At 37.6% G+C, this 13751-nt stretch overlaps 1 long non-coding RNA gene across 1 annotated transcript in view; it reads left to right on the plus strand.

The window, feature by feature from the left end:
* The window catches only part of LOC144092147 (uncharacterized), a 44374-nt gene that overhangs the window by 5659 nt on the left and 24964 nt on the right, over positions 1-13751 (plus strand). Inside the window, exon 2 of the long non-coding RNA XR_013305986.1 lies at positions 9424-9611. This is a non-coding gene — a long non-coding RNA (uncharacterized LOC144092147). The remainder of the gene's footprint in view (positions 1-9423; positions 9612-13751) is intronic.

The raw sequence follows: 13751 nt of genomic DNA on the forward strand, positions 1-13751 counted from the left end.
AGCATGTTGTGGAACACGCATCCCACAATTAATATTTACCAATTGAAATATGATATTTACCAAACACTATGTTCACACTAACTCGAGCAAGCAATGAAAGAATAATACAAAAATAATGACATTTAAATTCATAAAAATATATTTAATGGTCTTCAAAGTGGTTGTTGTGCGGATAGGACTAGCTTTTATTATTTGTCGTATTTATTTGGGAAGCCGTTTTCAAACATTTTTTGATTGAGGATTATTAAAAAATCGAGGGTAGGATTCCAAACATCGGCCAAATCTGCAACGACCCGTTATTAACATAAACATTTATTTATTTATCAACTTATTAATGACCTATTTATTTGTCTAAAATGTATTTTGCTGTGTCTGTATTCTCACCCTCTTGCTACTGTGACAGTGAAATTTCCCAAATACAGGATGAATAAAGTTATCTAATCTAATCTAAATGAGACAAACCTAGAACTGATTGGTCACCCGTCCAATTCAATAATGAGGAGTTAGATATATTCTATCTAGAGTACTTTAAAACATTTTTTGATTGACAATTATTAAAAAATCGATGGGTAGGATTCCAAACGTAGTCCGGATCTGCAACGACCCGTTATTAACATAAATGACAGAAGCCTAGAACTGATTGGTCACCCGTCCAATACAATGACGTGGAGTTAGATATATTCTATATAGAGTACTTTCAAACATTTTTTTAATTGACGATTATTTAAAAAATCGATGGGGTAGGATTCTAAACGTAGTCCAGATCTGGAACGACCCGTTACTAACATAAATGACACCAGCCTAGAACTGATTGGTCACCCGTCCAATCCAACAAGGAGTGAGATATATTCCATCTAGCGTTTCAAGACGTTGTTTATAGCTCCTAAAAAGTGTTTGTATTTCTAATAATTGTTTTAAATGTAAAATAGCTAAAATGACAATTATGCTAGCTCTCGGATTAGCTCGGAATTCCGCTAGCAGTGGCGAGTGAAGGGCCCGTTCTCCTTCCAAAGACCTTTCAGATGGCCATCGATGGTCCCCGAGGGACCTTTTAGCAGTTACACTTTGGCAGCGCCGTCTGCTCCCCCGTGCCCCCTACACCACCCCGAGGGGGCTCCCCAAACATCTGGCAGAAATGTAGGAGAGTCAGGGTCCCGTCCACGGTGACACCTTGAGGTCACGCGACACGAGGCTTTTAACGTTAAAAGGAACGTTCCCCGATTGAAGACGGTGCCCTCGGAGAGCTAAATGATAAAAGATAGCTTACATGGCGTGCATGCTAACGAGCAGAAGTGGGCTCGGGGCTTCCCTGGTGGGATCAAAATAAGCGAAACCTAGATTTGACGTGTCTCTTAACTTATTCAATGACATTGATGATGATGAATGTCTATTTCTTTTTAATGGGAGAGGCGACAGCAGGGAGAGAATAGCATTAGCATTAGCAAGAAACTGTCGGTTTGTTTAGGCCACGAAGTCGTTAAACCAAAGCACAGATTCTAAAGGACTAAATTTAGACATAAATAATAATGTTTGTTTTTTCAATTGGCACAATCGATGTGAAATGAGGACTGTTGATAAAATAGTTTTAAAATAAAAAGTTTTGTTTGTTTTTGTTTGTGTCTCATGGAGTAATAAAGTTACATTTTGAATTTCTACGTACAACCATTCGAACAAAGGTTATTATTGTTAGCCCAAAGGAACTACTTTAGAAAACAATAGAACAAAATGTTTTATTGTATTTTTTTGTTAATTGTTAAAGGACAAAATTTAGACTGGAATAGTAGTTGTTTTTTTCAATTGGCACAATTGGTGCGAAACGAGGACTGTTGAATAAAACTAAAAGTTTTGTTTGTTTTTGTTTGTGTCTCGTGGAGCAATAAAGTTACATTTTGAATTTCTACGTATAACCATTCGAACAAAGGTTATTATTGTTAACTAAAATTAACTACTTTAGAAAACAATAGAAAAAATGTTTTGTAAATTGTATTTTTTTGTTAATTGTTAAAGGACAAAATTTAGACTGGAATAATAATGTTATTTTTTCAATATAAAATAAAAAGTTTAGTTTGTTTTTGTTTGTGTTTCGTTGAGCAATAAAGTTACATTTTGAATTTCTAAAAAACTATTATTATTGTTAACCAAAAGGAACTAATTTACAAAACAGTATATATTTTTTTGTTGGTTAATTGTAATAGATACAAACGCTAACTGGGCGGCCCGGTGGAAAAGTGGTTTGCGAGCCGGCCTCGCAGTTCCGGGGTCGAGGGTTCGAAACTCTATTGCCAGGCTTGGACATGGGCATTAATGTTTTGAATTAGTTAATCATGTCATCTTTTAAAACAAAGTGTAAGGATGTAAATTTGAATTTTAAAGGCTTTCCAGATTAGAGTTATTTAAAATAATACTTGAATTGATGTCAGTGTTAAGTTTTAAAATTCACTGCATTTCGGTTTCATTTCGGAGCTTCAAAACGCACTCCAGGTTTTAATTTTATACTCTGATTAGGCGTGTAAAAAAGTGCCAGGGCTTTCAAACGTAGATTCTCAGTCAGGCTATCGTATTTGAATTGATTTCATGGTTTTCGACCAATTTTTTTTCGCCATGGTGCACTTCCTGAGTCACTTTCCAAGCGAGACGTGTAAATATGTATCAAACAGCTTTGAGATGATGTTCACTTAAGGTGCTCCATCTAATAGAAAGAGCTTCTTTCTAGCGCGCTATAACGTAATAAGAGCGAGGCGACCACTCATTCTTTTCTTTCCATCGCACTCGTCTGTACTTAGTCCGGCGCGGGAGCTTGCTGAGCATACATTCTTAACAGAATCCCTTTTCAAATTAAATTTCAATGAGCCCCTCAGCTCATAAGCGGAGGCTCTCCTGACAACTTAATTCATAATTCAGTGCTGAGCCAGGACCCCGAGGGCCGTAATCGCCGCCTAAATGGAGGAGCCGCGCCACTAAATGGGATGTTTGTTTGCACCTGAACCTCTTTACGGCCGGCCGAGTCCACAGCTCAGCACTGCGCCATCTCGCGAGACGGGACGCCGCAATTTGCTGACCGGCTGCTTCGGCGGGAGACCGCCGAGGCTTTTCGGGAGGCGGTCCGGAGGGATTGTTCACCTGGAGGGGAGGCGGGGCAAACAGGCGTACTCACCTTTTTATTTAATTGGATTGGATTGAATTGAATTTGGCTTTATTGTCATGATAATGAGATTTACAGCTTAACCGCAAAGTGCACAAATGACAACAAGAAATGAATAAATAATCAATAAATAATGACAATGAATAGTTAACAATATAAATAAATAGGGAAGTTCACAAATAACAACAACAAACAAACAAACAAACTGATACATCATCAATAAATCAATAATAAATAATGAATAATAAATAAATTAAAAAATAAGTAGCCACATACTAAATACATAGTCAACAACATAAAAAAATAGGGAAGTGCACAAATGACAACAAACAAACAAAACAACTGATATGTCATCAATAAGTCATAATAAATAAATAATGACAATGAATATAAAATATAAAATAAGTAGCCACATAAAAATAGTGAACAACATAAATAAATATGGAAGTATACAAATAACAACAACAAACAAACAAACAAAAACTGATACATCATCAACAAATCATCAATAAATAATGACAATAAATACTAAATAAATAAAAAATAAGTAGCCACATAAGTACATAGTAAACAACAAATAAATAGGGACGTACACAAATAACAACAACAAAAAAATAAATAATCAATAAAAAATGACAATGAAAATTAAATAAATAAAACATAGTAGCCACATAATAAGTACATAGTCAACAACATAAATAAATAGGGAAGTAAACAAATAACAACAACAAACAAACAAACAAACATAAATAATCAATAAATAATGACATTGAATACTAAATAAATAAAAAATAAGTAGCCATATAATAAATACAGACTCAACAACATAAATAAATAGGGACATGCACAAATAACAAACAAATAAATAATCAATAAATAATAACAATGAATACTAAATAAATAAAAAATAAGTAGCCACATAATAAGTACATAGTCAACAACATAAAAAATAGTGAAGTGCACAAATAACAACAACAAACAGATACATAATCAACACAAAATAAAAATAAATAATCAATATAAGTAATAATTAGTAATAAATAAATAAGTGGGAGCGCCTAGTGGATAGCACGTCGGCCTCATAGCTCTGGGGTCCTGGGTTCGAATCCAGGTTCGTCCACCCGTGTGGAGTTTGCATGTTCTCCCCTGCTCCGGCACCCCCACAGCCCTTGTGAGGATAAATGTTCCGGAACATGAATGAATGACACTCTCCATGTCTCCCAACCCTAATTTCCAAATACAAATGGTGTAGTCAAGTTTAGTCATTCCATTGTGTTGATTGACTGGCTTCTAAAGCTGGTCTCTCGGCTCCCAAATGCAAATGGCGCTCCTTTCCACACTGGCATTGGTTGAAGGGAGTGTTAAAAATGATTATTTATGGCCAAAAGCCCTGCAGCGTTGGCCCCGAGCCATGTGAAACACACTGCTAATAAACACACATCAAAAATGCATGAACATGATCAACATGCTCAGCATTAATATCAAGTGGGAGGACAAGAGGACATATTCATTCATTCACACCGATTATCCCAGCCAGCCAATCGCGGGGCACAAGGAGGAAGTTAGCGTATAGTTCACGTAGCATGCGGAGAAGATTTATTGCTGCCATTTGTCATTTTGCCTTGTGTCATGTTCGGAGAATTGAATTCAACAACATAGTCACTATTCAACAAGATAAGTAAGTGGGGAAGTGCACAGATAATAACAACAAACAAACAAACATTAACAGATAACTAGTCAATAAATAATCATAAAAAATAAATCATAATTTTTAATAAGTCATGAATACATATGTAGTCAACATAATAAATAAATACAGTGGTACCTCGAGATAAGAGCTTAATTCGTTCCGGGACTCGTATGTCGAGCTTTTCGTAACTAGAGCGAACGTTTCCCATAGAAATGAACTAAATACAAATTTATTCGTTCCAACCCTCTGAAAAAAAACACCCAAAACAGGATATTGGATTGGAAAAACATTTTTATTTGTTCTAATTCGCCATCTATTAACAAAGTAATAAATAACTAGTGGTTTAATAGTACTTAAATGCGTTTAATAGTATGGAAATTAGATGGATTTCGCGGAGGGGAGACTTTTTAGCACTTATGAGCAGCCTCTCGTGTCCGCTGTCTACTCTACAGTGGTACCTCGACCTATGATCAGCTCGTGGTACGACATTCTCGTGGTACAACGAAAATTTCGATCGAATAATTCGCCCACAATACGATCAAAATTTCGAGATGCAACCAAGCCAGGTGGCCATGACATGAGAGGCTATTTATCATTGTAGCGCACTGTCTTTTTTTGCTGCATCTCTTTCGTCTAAACAGATATCTACGAGCACTGAATGATTTATTCAGACGAGTTTCGACCAGGAAACGCACAATGCGCATGCGCGGGCAAAAATAGGGCTTTCTGGGTAATCAAGTATACTCGTGCACACAACATCGATAGCCAATTTTAGTTATATTAAACACATTTTATTACTATTAAACCACTAGTTATGTGTTACTTTGTTAATAGATGGCAAATTAGAAGAAATAAAACAATCAAATATCCTGTTTTTGGTGTTTTTGCAGAGGGTTGGAACCGATTAAATTGTTTGTAGTTCATTTCAATGGGAAACGTCCGCTTGAGTTACGAAAAGCTCGACATACAAGCTCAGTCCCGGAACGGATTAAGCTCGTATCTCGAGGTACCACTGTATATCAAAATTTGTGTCGTATCTCAAGATAAATATTTGCCCGAAATTTTACTCGTATCTCAAATTCCTCGTATGTCGGGGCACTTGTATGTCGAGGTCTTACTGTAGTCAACATAATAAATTAGCAGTCAATGTATTCAATAAGCAGTAGTCAACATATTAATAAGATCATCAAGAAGGCATTTTATTTTTCCCAAATGACAATAAAATTGTGAACTTTTCAACACGATACTGGCGATCAAATCTGGAAAACCAGCCAAACAAAGAGCAATTTTTGGGGGGGTAAGAAATCGATGGCAGCCATTGAAGGCATCGCCGCAGTGGCAAATACTTGGTCTCAATGGAGGAACTTACGGGCAAGGCTATATGGCCCGAGGCAACGCTATGGCGGTGAAACCTGAGGGCCTAAACGTGCCTCCTGATTGCTTCAGGCGCAAGGTTGAGACAAATGGTTCTTTCAAGGCTTCTCTGCGGGTTGACAGGAATCCGTTGTTGTGACTTTACCCGCAATTAGCTGCCAGATATACAGCGTACATAGCATGTTAAATCCAGTAGCATATATCGAGCGGGTGCGACTCTCGTCGAGGACCGCCACGTGAGTCTTTGAGTCCAAAGACACTCTAAAATTGGGCGTTCAGAAATAAATATCGAGACGTTGTTTTTGGGATGTCGCTAAAATTTCAGACATTTTATGAAAAATGATTCTGTTAATTAGCTTGGCTGTTTCATCCATCTTCCTTTGCGCGGATTCTTGTCATCTATTAATTGATTAAATGGAGTCATTTGATTAGGAAAAAAAAGCTTACAAATTGAATTTTGCTGATTTGATTAACCATTCGGTCCGGTGGAGGAGTGGGACGCCCGTCTGATTCACAGTTCGGAGATCGAGGGTTCAATCCCGACCGACATTTCTTGTGTGCTATTTACTTTAGGTACATTGGGAACGCTAAATGAGCGCTAGTAAAGGTACTATGCTTACTTTTTACATCTTATCTTATTCCTGTTTTTTTTTAAAGATATTCAAGAGGAATTTTATCAATTTTATGGGAGATTTTCGATAGTAATTTTGCTATTGCTCACGGAAATTAATGGCTATTTTTTAGCTGTTATGAGTCATTGTTAGGTTTAAGTTACTTTGTTTTTAATTGTTTTTTTTTATCAGTCATTCATTTTCTGAACCGCTTCTCTTCACAAGCGACGCCGGGGGTGCTGGAGCCTATCCCCGCTGACAGCTCGAATTGGTGGCCGGCCAATCGCAGGGCGCAAGGAGACGGACAACCAATCATAGCTAGGGGCAATTTAGACTGTTAGCCAGCTAGCCTAGCATGCATGTGGGAGGAAACCGGAGTACCCGGAGAAAACCCACACAAGCCAAGGGCGAACATGCAAACGCCACACAAAGTGGACCGACCTGGGAATCGAACCCTCGATCCCAGAGGTGTTAGCTTATTAGCAATACACTTCTTAAAAAAAATAATATAAAAAATACATAAAATCAATCCCCCTTACCTTTTCTAAAACTCTACTGCAGTGACTGTTTATTTAGATTGCAAATACAAAAAAAATAAAAGAACATAATTTTACAGTGCTTAAAGATCCAATATTAATTTCGCGTTGAACTTTATAAGCATCATTAGAAGCAATTTTCTTTGTACTTGTATTTAATTAGATTTAGCACATACTGTAGAACGTATAGTTTTGTCATCATCATATGTTGAATATATTATTTGTTCACCATTGGATTGAGATTTTATGAAATATGCTGTCCATTGAATTTCGATGAAAGACGCAGGTCAGATTATAATTAGCAATAAAAATGTTTGGTCACGTCAGTTAATATGATTTTTGTTTGTATTGTCATCCAACATGGACTGTCCAGTAATATCGGCGTGACAGCTGGATTATGTTGTGCGCGTGGCCCCGCAAAAGCCGAATGATATCGAGGTCCTGTCACTCTGACTTGTTCACGCTTGGCGGATCGTAATTAGAGGCGCCGCGTTGACAATATACGAGCTGTCACTTTCGCTAGGCAAATACGTTGATTTTTGCGCCAGTGTGCTCAACACGGTGGAATGAAAGACCTGCCGGCTTGCCCGAGGGAGCCGTGATGATCACCTGACAAACACTCCAAAATATCAGACTTTGTTAAATGAAAATACAGCAGCCCCTTGGCAACACCTCCTTTTCTATCTCATTTCAGCCCAGTGCAAACCGGTGCAGAGATTTACTCAAATATGTCAGAAAAGGCACACTTTTTAACGTTAAAATTTTAGAGGCTTTTTGGGGGGGGGGGGGGCGTATTGTTCTCCAGATGATTTAGCATCATTTTGTCTAGTCGACCCTTCAATGTTGCTGAAGGAAGATAGACATACAGCAACTTGGACAATTACCGTATTTTCTGCACTGTAAATGAATGGCCGACCTTAAAATTGGGTTCATATATAAGGCGCGCTGGATTATAAAATGCAGTAGTGCTGGTGATAGTGGTGATAGTAGTAGTGTTAGTAGTAGTAGTAGTAATAGTAGTAGTGTTAGTAGTAGTAGTAATAGCAGTAGTGTTAGTAGTAGTAGTCTTAGTAGTTTTAGTAGTAGTAGTAGTCTTAGTAGTTTTAGTAGTAGTAGTAGTCTTAGTAGTAGTAGTCTTAGTAGTAGTAGTAGTCTTAGTAGTAGTAGTCTCAGTAGTAGTAGTAGTAGTAGTAGTCGTCTTAGAAGTAGTCTTAGTAGTAGTCGTAGTAGTAGTAGTCTTAGTAGTAGTAGTAGTCTTAGTAGTAGTCTTAGTAGTAGTCTTAGTAGTTTTAGTAGTAGTAGTAGTAGTCTTAGTAGTTTTAGTAGTAGTAGTAGTCTTAGTAGTAGTAGTAGTCTTAGTAGTTTTAGTAGTAGTAGTAGTCTTAGTAGTTTTAGTCGTAGTAGTCTTAGTTGTTTTAGTCGTATTAGTAGTAGTTTTAGTCGTAGTATTAGTTGTAGTAGTAGTAGTCGTAGTTTTAGTCATAGTAGTAGTCGTAGTTTTAGTCATAGTAGTAGTCGTAGTTTTAGTCATAGTAGTAGTCGTAGTTTTAGTCATAGTAGTAGTCGTAGTTTTAGTCGTAGTAGTAGTAGTAGTTTTAGTCGTAGTAGTAGTAGTTTTAGTCGTAGTAGTAGTTTTAGTCGTAGTAGCAGTACTAGTCTTTTATTTGTGCCTTTATAGTGCGTAAAATACAATACCATCATTTCGTTATTTTGCTGAAAAGTTGACTTATTTTGTTGTCAGTGTTGTAACATCTTCTATTTAGTTTTATTACTACCTCTATTTTTTCAAAAAGCAGTCTTTTGCCAAATTATGCCTTAAAAACAAAAAAATGGAAAAAAACAAAATAGCATCGGCACATCCTTAGTCTCCATGACCATCCACACTATAGACCAACATTTCAGCAAAATTTCACCAAAATCCAAAATTAAAACATCACGTCTATTGTGGAAAAGTTGAAATATATCCTTATTAACAATACATTTGTTTTTCTAGCCTCTTGAAAAGCATCCAGTGACATATTGTAACTGTAACCAAATATTGGATTGACATTTCTTATCGTCTTCTTCCAGCGACATCAGGGGTGAAGGTGGGCGCACCCATGTGGGGAGATGCCATCTCGTAATGGAAGGGTCCCCACTTTCCCCTCCTCCCGAGACTATGGGATGGATACCCAGAAAGAAACCCGACTCCATGACTTCATTGCTGATAACTGGGAAGCCTTTTGGGATAACATCGCCAGTCAAGCAGCGTTGCTAAGGTTTCTCCTCTCTCTCTACTTTTCTTCTTTGTGACCATTTCGACTCAGAATTACTAGTTATCTCATTGAGAGAGTTGTCTGATGCTAGCTGCTAACGAGATTAGCGGTGTTCCCAATCACGCGATCGGAAATCGGGCCTGATTTTGTCATTTTCAGGGGATTGGAATCAGGGAAAAAAGGATTTGCTTGCATATTTAAGTATTAACTCACAGGTGTCAAAGTGGCGGCCCCGGGGCCAAATCTGGCCCACCGCATCTTTTTGTGCGGCCCGAGAAAGTAAATCATGAGTCCCGACTTTCTGTTCTAGGATCAAATTAAAATGAAGAGTATAGATGTATATTAGATTTCCTGATTTTCCCCCTTTTAAATCCATAATTGTAAATTTTTAATCATTTTTTTTCTGTTTTTAGATACAAAATCATTTTGTAAAATCTAAAAATATATATAAAAAAAGCTAAAATAAACATTGTTTTAGATCTATAAAAAAACGGAATATTCAGGGCTTTTGATCCAGTTCTTTTAATCCATTTATAAAAAAATATATCTAAATATTATATCTAAAATGGTCCGGCCCACATGAAACCGAGTTGACGTTAATGCGGCCCGCGAACCAACCCGAGTCAACCCTTGTATTAACTCATTTATTAGCTGCCAAGAAGTCAACTGGGATAGGCTCCGGCACCCCCCGCGACTCTAGTGAGGATAAAGCAGTTCAGAAAATGAGATGAGCCATTTTCTTCTCAAAAGCGGGTGACTCCAACTCAACCGCAAAAATACGCGATCGAGACGCTAACGTTAGCTAATCAGCTAATCAAATTAGCCTATGGCTATAATCTTACACATTTAAATATATACGTCCATGAACACGAATATGTATATGGTCATTAAAATGTAATGTCCCTTTATTAAATAAATCACACTCAGACGTTAATAGAGATGTTCACTTGGGTTTTAGTCTGGGTGTGTGTGGATGTTCCATTTTTTTTTAACCTTAATTTTTACCTTTTTATTCAAATATATTCATATTCATTCAATTCAAAGAGTAGCAAGGCTTCCATTTAAGTGTCACTTCCAACTGTGAGGGTGGACAAGGGGCTAAGGAAAAGACCCAATCGTTGCTCCTACAGGGGGGCTTCTAAAAAGACCGGACCACACATAACCTCCCGCGCCATTACCCGCTTTAACCGCGGTGATTTGTCGGCGGCGCACCCGCTACGTGGCGGCTTCGCCAGTGAGCTCTATTAAAAAGTCGTTAAAGCCCAGAGACTCCGAGCGTCTTGCCCAAAGGCTCCTCTGGAAATGACTCCATCCGTCATAATTATACCGACCCACCGACCGGTCGGTGGGCTCGGCCAGGCCGAGGGACTCGGGATCCCACCGTGACCTCACCCGGGAGACCGCCAGAAAAAAAAAGGGAAGAGATAAAAACTCGGGAAGGAAATTTCAGGCCCGCGGGCAAAAGGAGGGGAAATAAGGGCGGATTTGAGGGAATATAAGTAGCGTCTGGTTTGGGTCACGATGACATCCGATAACAAGCGAGCCGCGTTTCTGTCCACGGCGTCCCGAAAGCATCGAATAGCCGCCGCTGTCATGCCGCCAAATTGAGTCAGGGATGTAATAATTGTCATTTTTTTTGGGCTTGCTCTTACGCGGATAAGATGGCAGTGGCCCGTAAACATGCATTTACGTCCGCTGGGTAAAAGCAATTACGGTGGAAATCGGATTTTTGGGGCATTAAGAGGAGGAGGCTTTCTCAGAAGCATTGTTTTGGGGATTTAAGATGGCGGAGATGGCAGAGATGATGCCACTTACTGCTTTCGTGTTTGTTTTACTCTTTGGATGTCGTTGACGGCGCGGGATGTCCAATTAAATTGGACTGGGAGAGTCGGCGGAGATCGTACGCTGCCAAGCCGCAATGACCAATCAATGGAGTATTTAGCGATTTAGCAATTGGTGTGGATTGTCGATGGAATGGTTTGAAATTTCGCTTTCTCATTTTCTGAACTGGGGGTGCTGGAGCCCAACCCAGCTGACTTTGAGCCAGAGGCATGGGACAACCTGAATTGGTGGCCAGCCAATCACAGGACACGAGAAGACAAACAACCAATCATTCAAAGCTAGGGGCAATTTCGAGTGTCCAATCAGCCTACCATGCTTGTCTTTGGAATGTGGGATGAAACTGGAGTACCCGGAGAAAACCCACGCAGGCCTGGGGAGAACATGCACCCTCACACAGGTGGACCGACCTGGATTTGAACCCAGGTCCCCCCACTGTGAGGCTGACGCGCTAACCACTCATTCGCCGGGCTGCCCACTCATAATTGTTTAGATATAATTTTTAAAAATCTTATTAGTATATTTTTTTCTGATTTATCTTCCATTTTTGTTTATTTTGCATTTTGATAAGAACTAAAGAAAAAACATTTTCATTATATTTGTTTATTTATATATCTATATTTCACTTGCATTAAATTGTTTTTTTTTTAATTATAGGATTTCATTTTTAAAACATTTTCAAAAACAGCTATCTAATTCTTAAATGTTATTTATGTTTTAAGGAGAAGCGAATTTTATATATATATATATACATATATATATATATATATATATATATATATATATATATATATATATACATATACATATATATACATATATATATACATACATATATATACACATATATATGCATATATATATATATATATATATACATACATATATATATATATATATATTATTGTATTTATTTTCATGTTCTAATTACAAAAGAATATAGATATAAAATAATATGAATAAGTATATAAATAATAATAATAAATATAAAAAGAAGTTTATATGGAAAAAAAATAAATTTAGAAAAATGCTGTTTTTGAATATATATATATATATTATATATATTTAAAAACAGCATTTTTCTATTTTTTTTCCATATAAACTTCTTTTTATATTTATTATTATTATTTATATACTTATTCATATGATTTTTTTTATTAAAGAAAGGAGAAAACAATTTTAAACATTTTTTTGTTCAAGAAATGAAAAAGGAAATATGTTTTTTTAAAATTTTGAGCAAAAAAAGTAAAAAGCAGTCAATCAATATTTTTGTTGTTGCAATCACTTAAGTAATGCAAAACAAAAAAAGATAAATTTTACCATAAATACTCATTTGACAATCATTGTCACCACCGAGATGACTTTCAGCCGCGTATTTTTTTCTATACTTATTAAGCAAAACAGTGATAATTTCCCGGTTCAATATCGGTCGGCGCCGTTCTCCCGTGTGACATTGCTCGCTAGTAATTACTGTTTTTATTACAGTCATTTTCTGCAGCCAAACAAGGCGGATTTAGTGGACAAGCGTCCTTTTATCGCACACGTTTCGGACATATTTGTTATGAGGCCGCCGATTGGAAAACAACGCCGTCAGGAAGTCAAACAGCTCAATATGCAAACTGTCAAGGTCTTTTACTCCATAATTTAAGCGGTTTGTCATCGTTTTTGCTCCACGCCACCTTGACGATAACATTGGAAACACCCGCGCAAACTAATTAGCTCGATTTTGGAGTCTTAGGCTTTTATTTTGGAATTTTTCAGATTAGGGGTCTTGTTTGGAGGTGTGTTTTCTATTCTTTTCAGGCAAAATAACGGTTTTCTGGTGATGCTATTGGCCCGGTGGAGTCGGTGGATTAGCCTGTCGGCCTCACAGTTCTGAGATCGAGGGTTCAATCCCAGATTCGGACCTTCCTGTGTGGAGTTTGCGTATGCTCCCCGAAGTTTGTCACTGTTTTTGCTCCACGCGACCTTGCCAATAACATTGGAAACACGCGTGCAAGCTAAATTAGCTACAAGTTTAGTATAGGGTTTTGGAGTTGTATGCTTTTATTTTGAAAATTTTCAGATACGGGTTCTTGTTTGGAGGTGGGTTTTGTGTTCCTGTCAGGCAAAATAACGGTTTTCTGATGATGCTGTTGGCACGGTGGAGTCAGTGGTTAGCGCGTCGGCCTCACAGTTTTGAGATCGAGGGTTCAATCCCAGATTTGGACATTCCTGTTTGGAGTTTGAATTTTCTCCCCGCAGTTTGTCACCTTTTTTGCTCAAGCAACTTTGCCGAAAACATTGGAAACACCCGCACAAACT

This window comes from Stigmatopora argus, chromosome 2 (assembly GCF_051989625.1).
Source record: "Stigmatopora argus isolate UIUO_Sarg chromosome 2, RoL_Sarg_1.0, whole genome shotgun sequence".
In the NCBI taxonomy this organism is placed as follows: Eukaryota; Metazoa; Chordata; class Actinopteri; order Syngnathiformes; family Syngnathidae; genus Stigmatopora; species Stigmatopora argus.